At 42.8% G+C, this 26648-nt stretch overlaps 1 long non-coding RNA gene across 1 annotated transcript; it reads left to right on the top strand.

The window, feature by feature from the left end:
* Positions 1–267: 267 nt before the first annotated feature.
* Positions 268–23574, top strand: LOC148520041 (uncharacterized). Its single transcript, XR_015878881.1, has 3 exons — positions 268–406; positions 1314–1402; positions 20885–23574. It is a non-coding gene; the product is annotated as an uncharacterized LOC148520041 (long non-coding RNA).
* The last annotated feature ends 3074 nt before the right edge of the window (positions 23575–26648 follow it).

Below are 26648 nucleotides of genomic sequence, written 5' to 3'. Positions count from 1 at the left end.
ATTCCCACATGGTTCTTGGTATCTCAGCCAAGCCTCCTAGCATTGTCTGAAAACTCCAAATTTAGAAGAAATATGAAAATTGTCAAACAGTCAGTCCTTAGTGGGTAAAACTGAAAACCTCCTAAACTGTCACAGGTCAAGGCAAGAAAAGGAGGGGGCGTCACATGACTACACCCCCAACCAATGGCATCCCACACCGACCTGACAGATGTGCCTTATAACAGCCTGGCCTCTCTTCCCTCCAGCTCATATAAGGTAAAAGAAAAAAGGTCTTTTCCCCCAGCTGTTTAGAATCTAGTGCAGGAAAGCCCCTCATCCCAGGACCAGAACTCTTACATAGGCTCATTCTCCGCTTTTGCAATCCAGGAGGAGGAAAGTGACAAATTTCAAGTAAGCCGTGGAGGAGGTAAGTAGTAATTTCTGTAACTTCAGCCATTAAATCTATCCAATCAACACAGAACAATATATATTATACAATATTCATTTTTAGCATAAAAGTATACACATCTTCCATGATAGCTTACAAATTCTAATTATATAATTTTCCAACCGAATCTCATAAACATAACGAACTGCATTCATGTTACCCAGAAATCTATTCTTAAGTTGCTATATGAATAGTTACATATGTGTGTAGCCAAGGTTTGATGAATCGAGTTAACTTACAGGGAGAAACAGGTACAGCTGTGGCCATATAAAACTACACACATATAAAAGAAACAAGTTGTAAAGTTTTCAGTTCAGAAAAATTGTGTTACAAGTTATTGAATGGCTGGCCACAGAATCCATACAAAGTCATATATTATTTGTCACTAATCCAATTTTTCTTATATTAATGGTTATCAACATTCGAAAATCTGACTTGTGTTAACTGACAATTACTCCAGATTGATTTCTAAAAATAATATAAAAACATCTGTTTGGCTATAGAAGGTTTTGGAGAAGATGTGTATGCTATTATCAATAGGTTGTGTACAGTAAATGTATAAAAATAATATACAGTGTATCTAACATAGATGCATGCTATAAAGCATACTAAAAGGCATATGCTGATGACATATCGGATAGTTCACTTGTTAATCAACTGTATTTATATATAACATGATTGCGATATATCTGAAAGCATCACCAGTCGTTCCTCTTGGTGTTTTGTAATGCAAAGTGATTTTATTTTAGAGGGCTCCCTTTTACATCACTAATTCCCAATAACAGTAATCATCTCACATGTCTCTATGATATAAGTCTTGCCTTCCTCTCTCTATTTTCTCTAACCACAGAATCATCCTCTTACATGCTTGCTATGCTTTGTCTAGACACTCTCTGTTCCAAGCCCCAGCAATGCCGTATCCCCTCATCTGGAGCTGTCTGGAAGGCATCAAGTGTTAAATCTGCAATTTTCAAAGTATGTTAAGAGTTTCAATATGTTTTTGCAACATAAAGTACAATATAAAGCCCAAGTGTTCTAAAAAGAAAATAACCGCTCAGTGTGTGTAACTGGTAAAGGGAACTTTGCCTTAAGAAATGGAGGTTGTTTGAAAGTGAAAGATGCTTTAGCCTCTATAGAAACATAAGGGAGAGATGACCGCTTGGCTGGTAAACCTCAAAACTGAGTATGTTATGTGGTTATTACATATTCATGTAAAAAAAAGGCTTTAGGAAAACATAGTGCACATAACTGGATTATATACTGCACAGGTTGTCCCATTTCTCATATTTAGCATCAGATAAATGGTGTGTTATATACTGCATAGTACCAAGATCTCCATGATGACAAGCACACTCACGTTTCCTCTGCTGTAATTTATGGAGAATTGCACAATGACATTTATGACAGCATGTAGGATAAGACATAAAAAGTGGGACTTTCGCTAGGTGAGTGTGGCCTGACAGACCTGCCAAACCTCGCAGTGACTTCCTGTCAGGAGTAGGACACGGTTTTGGCAGCAGAGGGCCAATGCTGCTGCTCCAGATGTGACCACTTTAACCACTGGAAAAACCCTGAGGCTCTCACCGGCATACTCTGACTGGCGAAGCTTAGAGATATTCCCTACACTTTAAACCTTCCGACTATAAGTGCATGCGCTTGTCTCTACTAAGATTCAATGTTTGATATCTGATACTTTCCTATATGCTTGTTTGAATGCTTATTGAAATAAATTGCAGGAAACAAATCAACGACACTGGTGTAGATGTACTAAGCCTTGGAGAGAGGTAAAGGGGTCTGTTTATTAAGCCTTGGATAGAGATAAAGTGAACGGAGAAAAAGTACCAGCCAATCAGCTCCTAACTGTCATGTCACAGGCTGTGTTTGAAAAATTACAGTCAGAAGCTGGTTGGCTGCTGCTTTATTTCCATCCACTTTATCTCCATCCAAGGCTTAGTAAATAGACCCCAAAGAGGAGAAAGATAAAGTACCAACCAATCAGCTCCTGTCATTTTTCAAACACAGGGCCCCATTTAACAAAGATACATAACCCCTTTAACACTTGCTAAAGACAATGAGGACCCAGCAGTGGCCTTTCTGTCTATAGCGAAGCCGTCCAGGCACTGCCGTGTCCCCGCCAGGTTAAACAGTCATGCACATGCGCATGACATAGAAGGACATCGTTGAACCTCGCCAGCGCAGTAAATAATGATGAATACCAAAGGCATATTCTTTTGTATCACTGTGATACTAAACGAAATATGCACTTGGTATTTAGGTTGGTCAATAAATGGGGCCCACAGGCTGTAAAGTGACAGGAACTGATTGGTTGGTACGTCATCTTTCTCCACGGCTTAGTACATCTCCTCCTAAATACTGTACCTGATCATAGAGAGCAATAGCATATACTACGAACATACTGTACATAACAAACATTATTTAAGAATACAATATGCCCTTTCGTAATGAATAGTCTTCAAGGTTTAATTCATTTTGGTACCGTCTTAATAATAAACAGATTCCTAGCCTGTTTGTATCTCTTTACATTCAGAGGTTCTCACACATAATTGGTAAATCTGTAGATTTATTGTGATCCTTCTAGGTGTCTCCACTTGTTGTGACTCTACCACCAAGAGTTACTTACTAGCATTGCTGTAATACATTTACCTGTAGAAAGTGATAAATCAACAATTTGTTTGTGTATCTGGTGAAGATGAGGAAATGCAAAAACAAATGTCTAAATGTGATGTTTTTAGTACATTTACCTTTGAACAATGTTAGTAAATTATCCTTTGTGTCAGTATATGCATAGAATGATTTTGAAAACACAACAAGGATGTTATAAGCAGCCCTGCAATGCGTGTGGCCCTGTTACCTGCTAGTTAATCAATAGATTGGTTGTCAGGTGTATCCCCCAAAGTGTATATGAATGGTAATGGAGCTGCCCTTAGCACATTGTCTTGTACTGCATTCATTGGGAGGTGAATAGTCAGCCTTAAAATAGACCTATTGACCATTATAAGGGCCGCACTGTTAGTGCTCATTGTATGCATCTTATTTTGTCCATGGTCTGTCACATATACAGGCAGTAGCACTATAGGACAGGCAGTACTGTCTTCATATTGGTCTGCTGATGCTCAGTGTACGCCACCAAATCACATTAAATATTACCAGCCAATTACTTGATTAGGTATCTAATGTAAAAGTCATTAAAAAGTAAAGTGGTCTTGAAGTTCAAGCATCACAAAAATCAAGGGTTAAGTATGAGAGAATAACGGCGTTATGACAACACAGAACTAGAGTATGCGGCAAAATAATCACATTTACTAAGGGGTCTATTTACTAAGCAGTGTTAGGAGACAGAGTGAAAAGTGATAAGGTGCCAGCCAATCAGCTCCCAACTGTCATTTTTCAAACACATCCTGTGAGATGACAGTTGGGAGCTGATTGGCTGGCACCTTATCACTTTTCACTCTGTCTCCTAACACTGCTTAGTAAATAGACCCCTGAATAATATACTGAGCATTTATTGTGCAGCTTGCTCTGCCTCTTCTGATATAGACAACGGGAACCGGGTGGACATTTAAACCTTGTAATCTGAGCATGCACTCACTTACTTGGTGTACAAGCCAATGTGAGGCTTCCAGTTGCCCCAGCAGGGCTTCTCATTGAACCACTGCACAACTGTGGAATAGCAGACAGGGCTGGATTAGTTATGTCAAGTGTGGGATACAGAAGTCATACATTTATTAGTGATCCTTTAAAGGAATCAAATCATTAAAAAAATTACTATGACTAAATTTAGGCTATTATCCATTGATCAATTAAAACAAACTGTGATGCTAACACATTGTTTGTCACAAGTCTATATATAGATATTTCATTGCAAATCCTACCAAGTATTGGTAGAATGCCAAATTGCTCCAAAATCTTTGTACATTGTTCTGGCAAATTGCATTGAGCAGTGTATTTGATGAATAACAGAATGGGATTTGGTCTATTTAGCAGATTTAGTCACACAAATGCTTTTCCCTTAGTTGTCCAAATTTTGGAACCAAATACCCCCTTTGTTTCTTTGATTTTTCAAAAATGGTACAGTACATTCAGTTTATTTTCACTACTAATTTCAGTATAATTTTTACATAGGAACACCTATAGGTTTTCTCTATGTGACTTATGAAGTTGGTTACAATTACTTAAATATAAAGGTAACACATGGGATAAAAAAAAACTGAAACTACTCAAAAAACATTATAAAGTATCTGGTCTATAATATTCACTTAATAAACTGCAACAGCACAAACATTTAATAACAAAGCACAATGAAAAAAAAAAACTGCTAGTGTTTTCAATTTACTGTGTACTTTACATTAATAATACCTAATACCTGCCAGCTACTAAAATACTATTATTAAATTAATAATTCATGCATATTAGCATACCAATTTATGTACTTATTTTACTATTTGTAGTCCTTTCTAGTGTTTCAGTCCTTTCTGTATACATTTTGTATATAGGTCAGAGGTTCCCAAACTCGGTCCTCAAGGCACCCTAACAGTCCAGGTTTTAAGGATATCCATGGGTGAGCACAGATGGTTAAATCAAAAGAGGTACTAATTAGGTCACCTGTGCCCAAGCATGGTTATCCTTGAAACCGGGACTGTTAGGGTGCGTTGAAGACAGAGTTTGGGAACCTCTGATATAGGAAATGGATACAGAAAAAAAACTACTGGAGTATCTCCCCCCCCCCTCCAGCATACTTTGCAGCTCCCAATATTTGCTGTGTTTTCCTTTTAAATGCCCCCACTCATCCGTCTCTGTATCCAGGTGGATTCGGAGAAGAACAAACAGGAGAGGAGTTCCCAGAAGAGGTTAATGGCGAGGAAAGAGTTAATTTAGGAACTGCCAATAAGTATGGCTTCCAATACAGTAGGAGCAATTCTTGGTCTCTAAGGGGTATATTTAAAAGGTGCAGGTTTTTAAAAAAATAAATTAAGCACCTTCTAGAAGATAATAGCTAGAATCTTATTGGTTGCTATGGGCAACATCTCCACTTTTAAAAACCCGCACTTTAGTAATTATACCCCTAAGTATCAGGTGTGCAGCTACTTTTTCCTTTATGAACGGTAGTAGTAGGGGCAGAAGAATGTTCTGCAGATTTCTACAGAGTAAATGAAGCAACTAGTCTGAAGACGACCAGTACACACAGTAAAAGGTATAGTGTAAAGGTGTTATTGTTTTCTTGAACTACATTTTACAGGTCACTACATTAAGATGTCTATTCTTATGGCAAGATGAATGAAAGAGCCTTTTAAAGTGATAAGTGAGCATCTTGCATGCTAATACTACAAATCCCAACCCTCCCTTATCTGTGGTTTCCATTGTCAGCACAGGTACATGGTTGGGGATCACCTGTTAGCCCCTGGGTTTCTGTAAAGCTGCAGCACAAGTTACTCATGTGTCTGGTACATCCTCACTGGGGCGCTCAACAGACCTCCTCAGTCACAGTGAGTATTGGGACTCTCATTCACTTAACAAAGGGGAGTCAGAGTGGAGAAATCTCTACTGCAGTACTACGGAAGGTGTGGAATACCCCCACAACAGAACAAAACTACTTGAACTGTATTATCCACATAGAAAACTATGGCTGGGTAGTGGAGTGATGCAGCTATACAGGCATAGGGATGTGTACAGGATGCCGGCGCTCAGGATCCTGGCGGTCAAAATACAGATGCAGGCATCCCGACAGGGTTAGGACACCGACACCTGTCAGTAGGTATCCTAACCCTCCCCCTCCCCTAACTCTACCTCCCCGGTGCCTGACCCTAACCTCCCCCCTAGTGCCAAAATCTAACCTCCCCCTTCCTGCTCCCTAAACCTAACCCTCCCCCCCTAGCACCTAATCCTCCCCCCACCTTCACTACTTACCTTCGGTATCCCAGGGTCGGGATGCCGGCTCCAGGATTCTGACAGGTGTCAGAATTCCGGCACCGATATTCTAAACGTCAGTATCCCGCACGCCGGGAACCTGAACGTATCCTAGGACTAGAGCAGTATGGGCTAGCTTACTACTTTTCCTGACAGTAGGCCCTGTCTCAGGTGGGCAACTTAATGGGAAATTGTTTCATAATAAATTTAATTTCTTAAAAATAATGTATACTTGAAAAATGCTTAATTCTAAGAATCAAGCATTGTGATTTAATGATAATGATAACAGAAGTGCCGCTGTGACATCACAATACTTAGACTATCATTTAAGTTTTTAGCTCCCTCTGGCGAGTTTTTTGTCCTTTGATAAATAATGACCAATGTTATTCTACATGGCCCAGTTCATGCAAGAACTGCCATCTATTAGGTCTATGTTCTTAGGCCAGAACATATTACTAACATATTACTAACACACACATGCCTACATTACCCACATATCACTAAGCAGACATATTTCTTCCATTTTTCCATTTATATTTTGGACTATATTTAAATTAGTATCTAGCTTGCCCTTTACGTCTAGGAATTAATTGAGCGCTGATTCATTCAGTTCAAAATGTAAGCAGGAAATCCTGAATATAAATATTTCCCTCATAAAATTGGTTTTGTTGGCATGTCTGCTAACACAGACTGAAGTATACAGTTTTCCCAGCCTCAAGGAGCATGTATCACACATGCATGCAAAAGCTACAGTACCACAGAATATAAAAATACCTACATGAAAATGGTAAGCAAGGAGAAACTCTGGGCCTGATTCAGACCCGGTCGCAAGCGCTAAGCGCTTGCAACCGGGTCGATGGTGGCCCACAGCGCATGTGCACGACGGACCCGGCTCCGTCGTGCGCATGAGCGAGACCCGGCTAGTGACGGGCAATCCGTCGCTTCCGGGTCTCGCACCAAAGGGGGCGAGCTGTCGATGTTGAGTGACAGCTCGCCCCGTTTGGTTGGCGGGCCAGGGGGGTGGCTGCCCAAACGGAGGCGTTCCCGAGGGAACGCTTGCCGTTTGGGGGAGGCCCCACTGACCTCACGAGTGAAGTCAGTGGAGAGCTTCCAGCTCTGTTAGAGCCGAAAGCTCTCTGGGGCTTGCAATGAACGAGACCCTGACCATCGCGACCATCATCATGGCCGCTCGCTATAGCTGTGGATGGCCACCCACAGCCATGCGAGCGGCCGGGAGGCCGCTCCTAAAAAAAACAACGCCCGCCCTATTTCAGAGCGAGTGCTCGCTTTTTGCGAGCACCTCTGAATCAGGCTCTCTGTTCTCATGTGACAACATATAGGAAACCAATGGAAGGGGAGATCCTAAGCATTAGCACTAACACTGGGGTTTGGATATTGTAGGCAGATCCACTTATAAGAAAAATTAGGCCCTAAAAGGCATAAAGAAATTACACTGTGGAGTGCCCCCATGTGAGTAAAAAAGTCATATATCTCAAAGAAAAAGAAGTACTCTCTTTTGTTGGGACACTTTTAATTAAAACTTAATATTTCTTGGTATGTATTAAAAGGACACTACTAAGCGGTCACTGAAATAAATATAGCGGGAGATGTATCAAACCTTGGAGAGATATAGAGCCTGATTCAGACCCGCTCGCGAGCACACAGTGCTCGCAAGCGGGTCGATGGTCCCAGACTGCGCATGCGCCACCACCGGCGTGCGCATGCGCGAGACCCATACTGCAACTGTATCTCCGTCGCATCGGGTCTCGCTACAAGACTGGGAGGCTGTCAATGTTGATTGACAGCTCGCCCTGTTTTCTAGGCAGGGAGGGGGGGTGGCTGCACAAACGCAGGCATTCCCTTAGGAACGCCTGGTGTTTGTGGGTGGCCCTATTGACATCACTCGTGATGTCAGTAGTGGACTTCCTGCTCTATTAGAGCATGAAGTCCACTTGGGCTTGCGAGAGCTGAGACCCTACCACAGGGTCTCCTCGCAAGACCGATGGTCGGGATAATCGTGACCATCGCCAGGCCGCTCGCAAAAGGCTGTGGGTGGTCACCCACAGCTTAGCGAGCGGCCTGGAGGCCGAATAAAAAAAATCCCACCCTGATTCAGAGCGAGCGCGTGCAAACAGCGAGCGGCTCTGAATCAGGCCCAAAGTACCAACCAATCAGCTTCTAACTGCCTTTTTACAGGCTGTGGCCCCCATTTACTAACGAGTTTTATCACCAAAACGAGTGATAAATTTCACTGTGTATGGTAAATGGTGCGCCAACCAATCAGCTCCCAATTGTCATTTTGCTAACAGTTGACAGTTGGGAGCTAATGAACTGGATCACCATTTATCATACACAGGGGTCTATTTACTAAGCCGTGTTAGGAGACAGAGTGAAAAGTGATAAGAAAGTGATAAGGTGCCAGCCAATCAGCTCCCAACTGTCATTTTTCAAACACAGCCTGTGAGATGACAGTTGGGAGCTGATTGTCTGGCACCTTATCACAGACTTATCACTTTTCACTCTGTCTCCTAACACTGCTTAGTAAATAGACCCCACAGTGACTTTTATCACTCGTTTTGATGACAAAACTTGTTAGTAAATGAGGCCCTGTGTTTGAAAAATGACAGTTAGAAGCTGATTAGTTGGTACTTTCTCTCTACACTTTATCGCTCTCCAAGGTTTGATACATCTCTCCCAAAGTCTCATAACAAGGAAAAAAACCACTAAAAGGCAAAGACATTACTAACACAATGCATATGACAAAAATTGTAACTATGATAGTACCTGGTCTCTTGAGGAAAAGACCAGGAGACAAATGTTAAATAGTTGCAATGGTGTCTGGTCCGTAGTGGATATGACCACATATGAAAACAAAATTCAAACAACAATCTTGTGACACAATGGTCAGAAACATGGGGGGAAATTTTAAACCATATTTTATATGTGAGGTAATTCCCCTAGATAGTTTGTTCCAGCAAAAACCATGGATAATTAATATAAATTAAAATTTGTAACAATATATGTACGTCAGTGAACTAATAATCTATGGGCTATTTCACACACAACGGTTTGCACCGGCCGACAAAAATCCAGGCAAAGCTGGACAGTTTTTGGCCGCCAATTAGTGCCTTTCACATGCAACGAGCTTTGAGACATTTTTAATGCTGTGGGGTTTTTTTCTCCGTGTATTGGGCATGTGCAGCAGCAGCAGTACAAGCTCAGAAAAGCCGTCCGGTGTGGGTGAAAGGAAACATTTTAACATATACCTGACTGACTTGCAGTGACGGCATGGCAGCCGTCCTTGTCAGTGGATATTCCCGGCTGTAACACGGCGACCGTGCCATCTGAAAGGACCCATCTGTTTTCAGGCTTAAATAAAATTAATACATGGCCGGTAAAAATCGTCGTGTGTGAAATAGCCCTATATGTTTCAAAGTGATAAAGTCTGCTTACTTGTCACAGTACAGAGCAATGGCCATCAGCAAGGAATTCTGGGTAGTAGTTTAGCAATTAAATGGAAGGCCTCCTTCAAGGAACTTTATTTTCTAAGCACAGTTATTGTATTTTTGTTGTCTTCAGACATATCTACTGTATAGAATAAAACATAAGTAATCAAATTTTCATTAGAGTTGTTTGAAGGTGCACATTCAATTTATATTAGTTATAAGGCCGATGTACATACATATAGCATAGGTAAGCAATCTGTAGCTTTCCTTCTAGATGAATAAATGAAACAGGCATTATGGAAAATAATGAGCATCTTGTCTTCCATTTCAAGTAATGCATTAATCCCTGAGCCGTAGTAGGTATTTTGCATAGTACAGTGGTTCCAAAGCTTTTCTGAATCACGCCCTAGAGAGTATCAGCACTTTTTCCACGTCACCCATATTGAGAAACTCTGCAAAGATTGGGTAGATTGTGCTGATCTGTCATCTTTAGGTTGGTTATGTGGTGGTGGGCAGGGATGCGCTTTTGTTTGTCCATAATTTAAGATTGGCAGCCACCAGCAATGGTTTTTGCCTATCACATGGACCATAAATTATCTGATTTGGTACTGGACTACCAACCTGTGGCACCCCTGCAAGTGCCCTGCAGCACGCCAGGGTGTCACAGCACCCAGTTTAGGAACCACAGGCATAGTATAAGAGGCATGATTCAGCAGAATATGTTCCCACAAAATTCATGTTTGGGGTCTGTGGTTTGGAATAGTCCATAACTTCCTGCTGTTCTCATCACTGACCCCCTCCATTCCACAACATGCAGAGCCTCCTCTCACATGCTCTCTGACCTCCCATTTCTGTTCATTTGTTTTTATCCCTTGAAGAATGTTACTTGTAAACAGAACAGCTAAGTGTCTGTGTCACACGCTCCCCATTTCCTTTACAAACTAATTAACCCTATTCTGGTCGCCCATGTGGAAACATGGGCATGAGTCCAGTCATTCCATAAGTCACGGACATGCCAACACGTTCTGCCTTGATGTTACAGTAATATCTTCTTCTAGTGTGTAATTATGTGCATCATTACTAGTACAGGAGTAAAAAGACACTGCTTCTAGCAATTTATATATAAACCTTGTGTTCAGCTGACAATATAGGTGATCATCATGTGGTTTAGTGATACACAATTTTTGGAATGTGACTGAATTTAGAAACTAGTCTTTGTGTGGAGAGACCATTATAATGCATATAATCATCCACTACAGCAGCAAATGTCATTATTTATTTGTATACATACAACGTCATCAGAAACTCCAGCAAACATTCAGCACAAAACCCACACAAGGTGATCAGAAAGGAACACTGCACCTTATGAATTAAGTCGCAGAATAAGAATCCCTGGTGTTTTGATATATTCTATTATTTTGAGGCACAAATGAGCTATAAGAGCAATTACACATCATATACTAGTTGTATTACACTCTGGGAAATGTAAATCATTCACAGCTAACTTGTAATAATGTTAATTAAATAGCAACAGCCAGGAAGGATTACAATTTAGCACTGTAGTCTTTTTCCAAATGACATCTGTCATAGGTCATCAAAAGTCAGATGATGCTAGCAAGCAGCAATGTGGATACTGTAGACCAGGGGTAGCCAACCTCGATCCTCGTGAGCTACCAACAGTTCACGTTTTCCAGACCACCTAGCAGGTGCACAGGTGTATTCATTACCAACTAACACATTTGAAAAGATCCACAGGTGGAGCTAATTATATCACTTGTGACCTGCAAAACATGCACCGTTGGTAGCTCTTGAAGACCAGGGTTGGCTACCACTGCTGTAGACCAACTATCTGAAGTGGCAGCTTATTACGGCTTAGTTTTGGGTTGCAGCCTGGGGCACAGGGCAGAAAGGTATCCAAAACTTTCACATTAAACTCCCTGCAGAAAGTAGGACCTTGAGCAGAGATAAAGGAGCTGATTGTGAGGTGCTCACTTGCTGTATATTCCATTGAATTTGAAGAGTCATTATTGTATATTACAATCACTAAATGCTGGGTGTGTTATGTAGTAAGTGTGATCCTAAGTGAATATGAAAGAATGAAGTGTTTAGTAGGTGACCTGGCACAAAGTTAACATGTACAGTAGTAGTCCATGTTTGAACACTTGTCATTGCCTATAAAAGAGATTATTGAACTACAACTCCCAGCTTGCTTTCTGTGCAACAGGTGATTATCTTTAATAAACAGTATTTGAAAACCACTTAGAACAGGAGACAGAACTAGAAGAGGTGTCTGTATGAACACAACACATTGGTACACAGGAAACATGCTGTCACATATAAGGATATATTAAAATACAAAACCCTAAAATACTGAGATTTTAAACAGGCGCTTACTGTCTATTTATCAAAGCATCTCCTAGTGGTGACTATTACTGGTGGTAACCATCAGCGGGTCATCCTGCGATAGTTTCCACTGCCACCAATGATAAATAGCCAGACTGTATTATTGCTGCATACTTACCACTTGCTAGCTCATCTACAAAAGAGGTTTTCATGATGTCAAAGGTGCTAAAACCCTTAAAAAGTCCTTATTCAACAAATGATACACTGTTATCCTTCATATGACCATATTAGGGACAAATAATTCAGTCTGCATACATGACTAAAGATGTAGCAAGCAGAACATAGTTGGATAATGGCATTTCTGTCTCTTCTGTTATAAAGAACATGAAGAACATTCCCAAGAGTGGGAATTGATTTAATCACTAACAAAAATAAATTATTTCTATACAAATCAAGTCAAAATCACTGTTTTATGGTACGTTACGGCTATATTTATAGTATCTCCGTGATTCACAATATTTATAACAAGATTATCTATTTCAAAACTGCAGTGGAAAGTAAAATGTGAAAAATTGGTTCTCTTGCAGCATCATTTATAGAGTTAGAATTGTGCAAGGTGCTGCCATTATCCAGCACACACATATCGCCAACATCTCACACCTGCCTAAGGCTTTCTGTATCTCTCATTCTCTCCCAATAAAACCCACACAAGAGACACAGTAGAAAGAAACAGCACATGCCCCCAGCAGACTGGCTTAGTGCCGAAGGGAGATTTGGAGTGTTTGATGTACTAAGAAACTGCCTCTGACCATAAAAGGAAGAGACATTTTTCTTCAATCCGAATCATGGAAAAAGAGAAAGCTATTTTTAGATGGAAGTCTGGCTGCATCATAGGAGCTGCAAAGTGTGATAGTGATCTATAGCCAGGGCAGGACACATTCACACGCTAACATGTACTATGTACACTCTTAAGTCTACAAATGTATCAGATGGCAAGATATCTATACTGGGACCTATTATTTCCTTATTGCCATGTATTATGGCCAACTAAATGCACTTAAAAAATGCAGAGTACACAGTTTAACAGCTGACATACCGCAGAGAATAAAAACAGTTTTTGCTGCTCATTTGGAACCCTAAGCACATCACATAGGAAATATACATACGGGTCTAAGGATCTGATTCAGACCCGCTCGCTAGATGAGCTCACTCGCACAATGCGTATGCAGATTTGGGAAGGCAGGCGATTGCACAGCAAGGCATTAGCACGAACACTATGTCTTGGCGTGCGATCGTTTTGTGTATGCAGACGCCCACCAGCCTGTCTTAAGAGGCCCACTTATGCACATCATCTCCAGGAAGTGTATGCACCAATCGGTACATCGGGTACCATTGGATGCGATCGCAGCGCTTGTGGCAGACCCAGTGGTGGTTTTAGGGACGGGCTAACAGGGCCGTCGCCCAGAATGCTGGCCCCTTGAATGGCGCCACTGAGTCCCCAGAAGGTAAAAAAAAAAAGAAAAAATCCCACAAGAAAAAAAAAAACAGAGCCGGTCCCTGAACCCCACCCGATAGCTGCCACAGGGAGGCTCCATTTGCCGGGCGCTGGCTGATATTTGGTATCAGCGGGCACCCGGCTCCATCCCTGCAGCGGCAGCCGAAAACCGGAGCTCACTCCTGAGCTCCGGCTCCCACAGAGAGCACTATGGGAGGGACATCATGACGTTATGACGTCTCTCTCATAGATCCGAGGAGCCGGAGCTCACTCCTGAGCTCTGGCTCCCGCAGAGAGCACTATGGGAGGGACGTCATGACATCCCTGAAACGGCGTTGAGATGCTCAGGCACGCCCGTGTTTCCACCTCCACTCTTCCGCTTTTAATCGCCAGTCCCTGTCACCACTCACAAATGGCTTCTCCTGTCACTCACTCTGCTAGGCTCTCTATGCACAGTGAGTGAACGCTTCCCGATCTCTCTCACTGGTTCACACACTGCGATGTGTACGCTTGCGCACAAAGCGAAAATCGGCAGCTACGAGCGAACGCATCCTAGCGAGCGGGTCTGAATCAGGTCCTATGTTCTAAGGCAGGGGTAGCCAACCTTGGTCCTTGTGAGTTACCAACAGTGCATGTTTTCCAGGTCTCCTCACAGAATCACTAGTGAAATAATTAGCTCCACCTGTGCACCACCTAGGTGGTCTGGAAAACGTGAACTGTTAGTAGCTCTCGAGGACTGACGTTGGCTACCCCTGTTCTAAGGGATGGGCAATAAGCAGCCCTCCAGCTGTTGTTGCACTACACATCCCAGCATGCCTTGCAACAGTTTTAGCATAGTCAAATTGCAAAACTGTGGTAGGGTATGCTGGGATGTGTAGTTGAACAACAGCTGGGGGACGGGGCTTATTGCCCACTCCTAAAACTCTATTCATTATCACTTAATTTCTATAAAAGCTGGTGAAAATGAGCATTTTCACCTGCTTTTGTAGAAATTAAGTTTTGGGGCCATTCATTAAAAAGTTAATGCAGGAGATATCACATATATCTGCCGCTTACCCTTCACTTATGGAGGACAGAAGGAGTCCCGGGTTGCAAGGGATACTTTTGGATCCCTCTGCCCCTGTCTGGCTCCTTCCACCGGACACCAGGGCTTTGTGCGCCTGCGTGCACAGTGCACACTAGTTCTACAAATGTGCATTGTAGTGCTTTATATTTCTTTATTGTAGCTATGTGCAGTAAGTTATGTCTGTTTCTTTTATTTCTGGCCAGAAGTCTGCTGTGATACATGTGCTTCTCTTTGGAGAAGATAGTTATCCACGCACCTACAAATACATACATCATTTTAAATATTACATGTATGCATTTAAAATAATTTTCTAGTTGTGTAAATCTGGGCACATACTATGCGATCCGACGCGGATCATAATAATATATATTGTGCAAATCATATAGGGCGTTTGCCTGATCGTGTGTGCACGGCAGTCGTTCATCGTAGCGTCCCATCTGCTGTGCTGCACAGCAGATGGTATACTGCAATGAACGACACCATGCTCATGAATACAGTATGGAACGATATATCACGCTGTCCTACACCGGATCATGTAGTGTGTGCGGCCAACGCCATATATGATTCCATCACATTGTGACGACGCTGGGTACACCGTCGTATAGTGTGTACCCAGCATATGTCAGAGACTGGGACAATACTTTGCTACATTTTTATAACGGGTTGTGTCTTCTCTGCGGTAAACAGTCACAAGCCTGACCTCTATAATACAGGGAGTTCTGAGGCGTGCTGCAGGGGTTTGTTGGAAAGATGTGACAGCAGCAAAGCTCAGCATCTCAGTTAATGTGATGGTTGAGGCTAATGATGATCCTTTTCCCCAGGGTGGAAAAGACGTGAGCCAGCTGTTGCCCAGCTGCTTAGAAACATTTTCCCAAAAACTTTTAAGTTGGTAAAAATAAAAATAAAGACACATGAGATCCAGCTTCTTGTACAACTCCCCCTTTACTCATAATACAAGCTATGGCCAGGGGGTCAAATCTCCAGGAAAACACTCATCATCCCCAGAGACAAAAATTGGACAGCATCCAATTTTTGGAGGGAGCCTAATTTAGAGTTCACATGGCAATAAAAATCCTGATTTGGTCACTCCTTCAAATACCACTCATATCACAAAACTGTTTGGCCTTGTTGGGATTTCAGGACAATGATGATGTATATGGAGCCCTTTGAGAAGTCTGAAAAGCAGCTAACTCAGACCTAATAGAGTGCTTCCAATTCTTGGAACAGATGTGATGAGAGAGATGGAGAGAAGCCAACTATCCAATAAAGAATGTTCCCTGATTCCTTCCAGATCCATCAGAGTCTCAAACCTTAGACGACTACTAAGCAAGAGAGCCTCTAGCAGGGACATTGCTTATCTGGAAGTACATTAATATTTACAATAAAAAAATACACAGTTTTAACCACTGTACTAGAGTAACACTACACATGTGAAACCCTGGGGGAGATATATCAAGCATTGGAGAGAGATAAAGTATCAACCAATCAGCTTATGTCAATTGTCACTTTACAGACTGTGCTTGAAAAATGACAGTTAGGAACTGATTGGTTGGTACTTTATCTCTCTCCAGGACTTTATCCCCCCGTGGAGAAGTCTAACTGTAACAGTGGTGTATCAAAACAAATTGCAGCAGTCACAAATGCAGCATGTGGGCCCAGATTCTTTGCATTTAGAGCACTATTGCAATGTATACCATAAACAAACTCTCTCTAACTCTACTGTGCCACCTGCAGTGGTATCCTTTGTTATTTCTCCTCAGACATTCTGCATCACATGTGTACCATTAGGAATCGGTATGTAATGCCGGCAGTTGGGATGTATCCTGTCAAAACACAGACAGCGGCATCCCCATTGGTTGGTATCCCGACAGGGGTTGTGTAAGTATACTTACCCTTCTCCCCCTAACCCTCCCTTTTTGTAGTTTAACCGTCCCCACCCCTCACCCTAACCTTCCCCGTTAGGTTTAGGCACTAAGTCTCCCCCCATTTTGCCGAAACCTGACCCTCCCCCCCAGTGGTGTCTAACCCTCCCCCCTAGGGGTGCATAACCCTAACCTCCCCCCCAGGCAGCCTAAACCTAACCCCCCTCCCCCTCGGCTAACAGTAAGGGTGCCCCGGACTTACCTTGTTCGGGCTGCCGTCAGTATTTCAACGCCTATCTTAAGTCCCTTGTCGGACTTCCCCCGTCGGTCGCGGCCCGCCGGTCTCATAACTACATCCCATACTGATATGCATAGCTATTTGTGCTTTCTGCCCGTTACCATAATGGGAGCCTTCTAATTTGTAACTAACTGTAAAACACCGCTGCCAACCAGAGAGTAGATAACTATGTTTCTACCCCTTAAGCTGCACATAATGGGGGTCAGGGGCGTCCCTAGGTATTTGAAGGCACCATAGCAACAGTTTGTAAGGGCCTCTATGTACCACCCTATGGTGAAAAATATATATAACACATGTATCTTTGACAAGGAAGATGGGGCCCCCTCAGCTCTGAATACATAGGAGGAGGGGCCCTAGATTGCACACCCTAAGCACAATGTGAGGTGCTACTTGCTGAGACTTGTAGTGCTGCTAGCAGAAAAAGAGACAGATGCAAGTGCACACTCTAACTATGCTGAACCTAATAATTATATTGCTAAATTGCATCCAAGAGGTTCTTAGCATAACAATGGTCACAATTATGGGCCTGCCCACCGCGTCCAGGTGACCTCTATCAGGCAGGTCCCTAACACTCCTATGGAACAAATACAGGGAACGGGACCCCCCAGGCCAACCCAGCAGAACTGCCCCATGGCATCACAATAGTGTGAGATTTAAAGTGAGGGCTAAAGAATAATAAAGAAGAAGGCCTATGTGTTAAGTCTTACATAAGTAGGAGGTTATAATAAAGAGTGTATGAAGTGTTACATATACAAAAAACAAACTAAATAAGTGAAAAGGTGTACATTATGATGCCATGAAGCAGTCCAGCCACACCAGCCCAGAGACCCGCACCCCAATACCAGTCCCAAAACGGACACACAGCATATGTATAATAGGTTTTACCCACAGTGTGCCTCATAAGATGTGCAGTCTTGGAGTACAAGGACCCCTTGCTAATTAAAAACACCCAGGAACAGGTGAGAGGGGTGCTAATCAAGATGGAAGGAGTCTCGTCCTTCCAGTGTAGGGCCCTAGATTGCACACCATTAGCACAATGTGAGGTGCTACTTGCTGAGACTTGTAGTGCTGCTAGCAGAAAAAGAGACAGATGCAAGTGCACACTAACTATGCTGAACCTAATAATTGGACGCAGTGGCGATATTTATACAGTTGAGAGATGTTTTGCTACTGTGTGTGTGTGTGAGTGTAACCAGGGCCATAGCTAGGGTAGTGAGGCCGGTGCCATCGCACAGGGCACCACAGGTCAGGGGGCGCTGTTTGGGTCTGTCAAATTTCTGTTTATTATCATTCTTGCTTGTAGCTTCCTCTTATTTCATCCCCAGCATCTCCTGGCCTCTCCTATCTCTTCCCTAGCCCTTCCCCATTAGGCCATGGCCCTTTTTTGGGTGCATTATGTCCCTTTGAAAAATGTGGGGGGGGGCAAAGCTCTTTATGGTACAGGGCACCAAAAAGTCTAGTTACGGCTCTGTGTGTAACGTCCAGAAATCCCTTACTGCGCAAACCCAAGTGTCCTATGCCGCACACAACTGCATTTGTTATTACTAACATTAATGAACAGGGATGTGCAGGCAGGGGAGGCAGAGCCTCCCCTGTCATACTCCCGCCCCTATCATACTACCTGTCATGCGCCAGTGTTTTGATATAAAAAACTGTGTTTTTATACATGTGTGCCTCCCCAGCCATTGTCCTCACCGCACGTCACTGTTTGGAAAGGGATTTGCGATCTCTGGACATATCAGGATGGAGGCTGGGAGATGACCTAATGTGATTGTAAAAAGGGGCCATGTCATGGGCATGTTAGGGCTGCTGTGTAACTACAATGCTTCAGATACCATGTTTAGTTGGATTAGAGGATAGTAGCTAGTAGTGACGCTAGTCTCCCACAAATGCTCATGATGTGACTAATACTGCGTCGATGTTGGTGTGTTTACAATCTCCATAGCAAATGCACAGACCGCAGAGCCTGAAAGTGGGCGTCTCACCACTCGTACACTCCATCAAACGGTGGAACACAAAGGGAAGGCTGAGATTAGCATTTGCATATTCCCACAAGCGCTATTGAGAGTGGCTGCGAGCATGGCTGTATTAATCGCTCACATAGGAGGCTATACTCAGATGGACAATCTGCCCCTGCCATAGGACTGGTGCAAGTTTCGATGGTGCATCTATAGGGCGACTCAGTCTCTGTACATTCGGACCCAGAGATGTACACCAGGGAAAGGCTTAGTAGCGGCATTAGCATAATGTTGAAAGTGAGACACACAACCGGCAAAAGACGCAGGAACGGGCACAGCTGCTTCCAACTCAGAATCACCCAAGTGCCCTACACACTGCAGAACCTGGCATTTGAAGAAGATAATGTACAACATTTTCTAGATGCTGTGTAGTACAGTCAATTTATTATTGTAATTATATGCCTTTGATTAATACTACTATTTAGATTATTCAAGTGCAGGGTCAATAACTAGTCTATATGGACTTTTCACCTACATAATACAGTATATTGTAAGTCTATTGTTGATTTGTTAATGGAGTAAAGTAGATGAGCCGTTCTCAAACTAAAGGGTCTATGTACTAAGCCTTGGAGAAAGATAAAGTGCATGGAGATAAAGTACCAACCTATCAGCTCCTAACCGTCATTTTTCAAACACAGCCTGTAAAGTGACAGGAGCTGATTAGTTGGTACTTTATCTCTCTTCAAGGCTTAGGGCCTGATTCAGAGCTGAACGCTCTGACCAGAGCGCTCGCTCTGAATCAGCGCCCTCTTACCTGAAAATGAAGCGGCCACCTGGCCGCTCGCATAGCTGTGGGTGACCACCCACAGCATATGCGAGCGGCCAAAAAGATGGTCGCGATGGTCTTTGGCCATCGCGACCATCGGGCTTGCGACGAGACCCTGCGGTAGGGTCTCGTTGCCGCAAGCCCAGGAGTGATTTTGGCTCTATCAGAGCCAAAATCACTCCCACTGACATCATTACTGATGTCAGTGGGGCCGGCTTCAGATGGTAGGCGTTCCCATGGGAACGCCTCCGTCTGGCAGCCATGCCCCCAGCACACCCACCAAAGGGGGCATGCTGTCACTCACCATCGACAGCACGCCCCCTTTGCTGCGAGACCCCGAGCGACGTATTTATCGTCGCTCGCCGGGTCTCGCGCATGTGCACGACGGAGCTCCCTCCGTCGTGTGCATGCGCATTCGGCAAACATCGACCCACTTGCAAGCATCATTTGCTCGCGAGCGGGTCTGAATGACCCCCTTAGTACATAGATTTCCATGGGACTGATTCAGCACGGATTGCAGTTGCGATGGAGCTGCAAAAATATGCTAATGCCTGCCAGCGCTCAGCCAGCATAGAGACACCCACTACTGCTTTCTCACATCCGTAATACCCCGCAGTCCTGCGTACACATCGGTAACATCGAAACACATCGGCCCGTCATGCACAATTACTGTACAGCAGGTCTATTGTAAGTTTCATCGCACGCAGTGAGTACTCAAGCTGCGTAGGCAATCACAGAAGCTAATTTATGCACGCCCATGCAACGGCGTTCAAACGGATAGGCACGCCTGCATTTCTGCAACCAATCCCTTCCCCGTTACGACCACTCCCAAACACTTACGGCCTGTCGCTCATTCTGAGATGGATTCCTGTCCGCATGTGCAATCGCAATGCAATCACCGTGCACTCGCAGTACGCAACAATCGGCCAATCTGCGCACGCGGTTGCAACTGCGATCCGTGCTGAATCAGGCCAAGCTCTACCGAATAGACATTTGCTATATTGTCTCCTCTTTAGATACAAGTTAGTCATAATGACATCATTTCATATTATTGACTCATTTAGGTTCGGCAGAAGTACTCTAAGGGTGGGTGATTATGGCTTGGACAGAACTAACCAGGGGCCATTCACAATAAACTTTACCGCACATCCTAGCCTCTCTGAATCCACATCATTGTCAAGTCATTACAATTGGTTAATTGTGCTTAGATTATGTAACGTATCCTCTGTTTCTTGCAGGCATGATTTCAAGACATGTCCCCAGCAATCATGGAGGTGGAACAAAGCAGCAGCCTTATTATATGCTAGGAGGACAAGTTGTGGGTTTGGCACAGACAGCTGCGGTGTGGAGTATAGCATTCCAGTCCTGTGGCCAGCAGGAGGCCAGGTGAGACAAGTGGAGAGGATGGTGGGGGACCCTGCTCATAATCAGCTTTTATGGCTTTGAATAATTTCCTAACATTTAGTCCAAACCTCATTTTAACAGCTGGCGAGCAAGACAGAGGAAATACCTTACACAGTTGTATATAATAGTATCTGTCACAGAGCAGCCTATTTAACTCACTGCTAACTTCACTGCCAAGAGTCAGCCACGCAAGACTTGCACTTTTTAAGACGTCTCTGTATTTTCAAACTCTAACACTACTTATTATTATTAAACATTTCACTATTTGTAAACAGCTTGCAATATAGTAAATCTGATAAAGCTATAATCCTCCCCAGTATTATAAAAGTTTAGTTAATCGCATGTGTATATACAGAAAATGTTGCACAACCTCGGATCTCTGGATCTCTGCTCCTAACCCATAAATAATAATTCTATCCTAATGTGTTTCATCCTTTGTTCCCAGTGTGGTGAAAAGCAGTGATACTATTGTAGCATATCCTTCATTACTGGTCTTTCCTTCACCCTCTCGTTCTATAACGGATGCTTGCTACTCCGGATTGCCCAGTGTCTCCCAGCCCAAGGTGCAGTGCTGCATCTCTGGTCAGTTGTGAGTCTGAGATGAAGCACTGTAGCTCGGGAAGGCGGAAATCTGCTGCCACAGAGAAGACCACTGGAATCATGGCAGCAGGAAGACTTGAAGACTTGTCGAAGGAGAATACTTCACTATCAACCCACATTTACTACCTCAATGGTAAATCAACAAATGCCTGTGTGTCATAACATTTTTTCCCTCAGAGATGAACATTTCAATGATTTTGAAATGTATCTTTGCTAACAAAATTAGAAAGTTTTAAAGATTAATCATATTCATGAGCCAGTATTTATATCAGTAGGCAAATACCTATTATTATTATTATCATTTATTTATATGGCGCCACAAATGTTCCGCAGCACCTTACAAAGTACATAAACAAGTTGTAGACAAGCGACTTACAGAACAATACAATACAGGACCAGGACATGGATAATATTTCATTGCTACATTAGCGACCATAACACCCAGATAAGCAACAGAACATAAGCAACCAAGTGTTAGGTGCCCTAATGGTGAGTAAGAAGTAGATGAAACTAAAGTAGGGAGAAGCACAAGAGGGTAGAGGGCCCTGCTCGTAAGAGCTTACATTCTAAAAGGATGTTGGATGTTATTTGTTGGTTTCTATGATAGCTTATTATCACTAATGTTCTTTTACGTGTTGATAAGGGGAACACTGTAACTGCACGGTCCAATTTAAAGCTACACATACACTATTTGGATATGAAATATGTTCAGTATAACCAAGATCAGCTGTAAATCCCCCATCCTCAGATCAGTAATACCTGTTTGTAGACAGCTACAAGCTAATCATATATGAAGTGATACATGTTAACTTTCCTTGAGCAGAAGTTGTTCTACAGTAGAAAATTGAGTGCTGTGTGACCAGCATATGTTATGTGCCAGGAAGACCATTGTGACCTTTGTGACCTGGTCCTCACGGTCCAGTTTTCCCAGGAATCCCTTGGGTGCTGTTGTGGGGATTCCTGGAAATACTGTTCTTGAGGTCTAGGGTAAGCAGCCAGAGACCTCGACTTCATACTCATTAATGACTGATAGGAAATTAAGATAGCTGGGCATGATCACATGCATTCAACTACAGAAATTCCTATTGTATGATAGCTGTATATATTGCTTTCTTTGTGTCGGAGCTTGTTCTTGTATTTAATCTTTTTGTTTAGATTATTAAGAACTACTTTAAATTTAAAAAAAAAACAATATATAAAACTTTAACTAAATGCTAAATAGGACTGCAATGGGAACCAACATCATGAAATAGCTGATTTAGATCTTTGTTAATTATGTGTCTTGGTAAACATATGTCTGAAATATATAAAGCATATAATAATAATAATCATAAATAATAATAATCATAAATAATGCTGACCACTGTCAGGAAGTACATAAAGCATCTTCATGTGTGAAGTATCGTTGAGCTTCAGTGACCAAGCTGCACCGACACAGAATTGGCAACAAGTAATGTACGCTGCTTTTCCAGTATTCGTAATATGCCAGAGAGATGTACAAGGCAGTAGCCATGCTGCTGGGCCACAGAGCTTTCCCTTAACTAATTGCTGCACCAACTGCAAAGTTGTCACATCAGTGGTGCTAACCCACGCACATATGAAATATGCATGCTGCCAAGTGTCTGCTGCATGAATGTGTAGTAATAACTGCAAACTAGTAGCATTGCAGCCACGCAGCATGTGTATCTCACATGTGTTTGGGGCTCAACTGGTGAACCCGTATAGGGGGACAGCTAATGGAAACTCTAGATGGTGATCCATCTCCCATCATGCATAGTGAAAGCCGATGGAGGACAATGATCACATTTTAATGTGTTACTGCACTTTATTTTTCCTGTCACTGTTCTGCTCTGTTCTTTCATAATAGTCTCTATAAGACATGTGAGAAGAAAGCACCTGGGGTCCTCAATAAAACTTTTCATGTTACCCGAAATCTGCTAGTGTTTTTCTTGACTTAGGAGAAGACTGGAATGTGGTTTCTTAAACTTTGTTGTAAAACAATTTATGATCAGAAATGTTTTCTGGCAGGAAGGGGAACAGGAAGAGTGATGACTAGTAAGATGGAGAGATGGCTGGCTGGAATCTTCCACATTTAAAGAAGTAAACTTTTATGGTGCATACACACGGTCAGATTTTTCCTTCAGATCTGAACGATAACGATTTAAAAATCGTTCAGTCGGTCATATCTGAAGGAAAATCTGACATATCTGACATGCCTGAACGATGGACGATGAACGATGCGCGTTCCCGTTTGTCAGATAACGATATCTGACATCTGATGTGTTTGCAGTCAGACTTGGACGATTCCATTCATTTTAATGCAGTCAAAAATCGTTCAGTTGTTCATATCTGAAGGAAAATCTGACATATCTGACATGCCTGAACGATGGACGATGAACGATGCGCGTTCCCGTTTGTCAGATAACGATATCTGACATCTGATGTGTTTGCAGTCAGACTTGGACGATTCCATTCATTTTAATGCAGTCAAAAATCGTTCAATCGTTCAAAACTTTGGTCAAATCGTTCAATCATTCCTCTGACAAATCTGACCGTGTGTATGCTCCATTAGAGGTACTGGGGCAGATGTACTAAGCTCTGGAAAGTGATACATTGGAGAGTGATACACTACCAACTAATCAGCTCCTAACTGTCATTTTTCAAACACAGCCTGTAACATGACAGTTGGGAGCTGTGTGGTTGGTAGTTTATCACTTTCCAGTGTTTAGTACATCTACAAATGATAAGAGGGTTCGGAAAACGTTCATATTTTTCTCATACCTTACCAGAAATAGAAAAGAAAAGGATTGTCATGAGAATGGCCAAGGTGGTTTCAGAAGATGCAGGTGAATAAATATTGGGTGTATTAGGATTAAAACCATCTTGATTTGCCTTACTTGTAATGGGGCCATAGGTGTTTTATAAATTAAATGCAACACAGGAGAAGATTTTTAATCGGGGGGTTTACAAACCATCAATCTTCATCGATTTTACCAGGGAACTTAAAGTGGCAAGTTTTGTAAGGGTAATTTACAGTGTGTATTGCCTTAACAAATTAAAGCTGTCGATTGATAAACCCACTGGAGTCATGAGTGAGCAGAGGCTGTAAGAGGACTGCAGGACAGGGAATCAGTATTGGAGGGTATAAGTTATGCAGGGCTGTATGTAAAAGATCACAGTTGTGTACAGTTGTTTATAATGTGAATGTACATGATTCTGGTGGCAATAGGAGGCCAGGGAATATAATTACACAGAAAGGAAGCAGGTAAGGAGCAGTGGGTGGTGTAAGCAGGTCTGACAGGATTGGAATAGGAGGCTATAAAGCTAAAGATTGTCTAATAAGAGGTTACAGCAGTCAATGTAGACTAATATGAGAGAAGGGATAAATATAGGGTACCCATACATTGTTAATTAAGTACACAAAAATAAAATGGTGGCATCAGGGGTGGCTCCAGAGGTGGGGCTGCAGCGCAGTCCAAGATTCAAACAGGGGAGCCACACCAACTGCCTTTTCAAATGCTGCCAAACATCACCGGCCGGGACTCACTGGCAGTTGGTGTAGCTCCCCTATTTGAATCTTGGACTGCGCTGCAGTCCCAACTACGGAACCTCCACTGGGTGGCATCCATGTGACTTTTTTCGTGCAGGCCATGAATCTGAGTGCAAAGAGTAGTACGCAGCCCCGTTGGTTTGCTTACTACTCCGATTGTGAGAGACCTGTGCATGTGCAGGTCTCCCTCTTTGCGAAATTACTCGCAGTTCCCCTAAGCCGCAGCATGTTGCTTGGGGTAGCGGAGACTGGGACCATTTTACAAAACAGGGATTTATCGCCCCCATTTTGTAGGTGTGGCCAGTCCAGGGTCTGCGTCTTCAGGAGCAGCCTTCCTGGCACCAGATGAGCAGTACCACTGGTCTTTCTGAGTAAGCTGTGGCAGCACTCGGATCTGCAGTGCAGCAGGAAGGCATCTATGCTGCATTAGTATATTAGTTGTACAGTATGGCACAGGCACTTTCCTGCGGCTTTGCAATACCATACAACTCTGAATCAGGCCCAAAAGGCACAGTTGTAGAAGCCTATCTCCAAGCTATCCAGTTGCCTTGTTGACATTTAGAAGTCGACAATCAGAATATTGACACCAGAATGTTGACAAATTATGAATGTCAACATTAGGTCGACATTCAATATGCAGACATGCATTTTCATCATCATGGTTAAAATGTCAACATGTTCAGAAATGACTACATTTAACATGTCAACACCAAAATGTCGACATATGGTTTTTTTTGTTGATTTTTAGGGCTAGGTTTAGTGTTTAGTTTAATTCTGATTGCCAACCTTCTGAATGTCAACAAGTCATACCACACCCATTTACAATTGTCCAGGTAATTTGTGTACATATGGAGAGAGGGTGAATTATTAGAAAATAAAGTGACTAAGAATTCTAGTGGATAAAAGTTGGTTATCCCAGGATTCCAGTACAGAGGAAGATATGATGTCATATGGGATCTATGTACTTGGAGAGATAGAAAGTGGATGGAGATAGAGTACTAACCAATCAGTTTCTGACCCTCTTATCTCTCTCCAAGGCTAAGTACATAGGGGTCTATTTACTAAGCAGTGTTAGGAGACAGAGTAAAAAGTGATAAGAAAGTGACAAGGCGCCAGCTAATCAGCTCCCAACTGTCATTTTTCAAACACAGCCTGTGAGATGGCAGTTGGGAGCTGATTGGCTGGCACCTTATCACCTTTCACTCAGTCTCCTAACACTGCTTAGTAAATAGACCCCATAGACCCCATATAATGATTGAATAAAAAGCTAGGATGAAAACAAGCAAGAGGGAAGTATTATGTAGACAAACACACTGGAGGATATGGTTGACTGTGTCTTGGGCTAAGAGAAGGAGCAGAAGTGAAGGAGGGATATGAGGGAGCAATTAGGGACAGTTAGGGGAGGTTGATGTGTGTGAGACTTATGCGCGTGCAGTGTAACCTATAAT

This window comes from Taudactylus pleione, unplaced genomic scaffold, assembly GCF_031769625.1.
Source record: "Taudactylus pleione unplaced genomic scaffold, aTauple2 ptg000178l, whole genome shotgun sequence".
Classification (NCBI taxonomy): Eukaryota; Metazoa; Chordata; class Amphibia; order Anura; family Myobatrachidae; genus Taudactylus; species Taudactylus pleione.
This window is presented reverse-complemented; position numbering and strand designations above follow the sequence as displayed.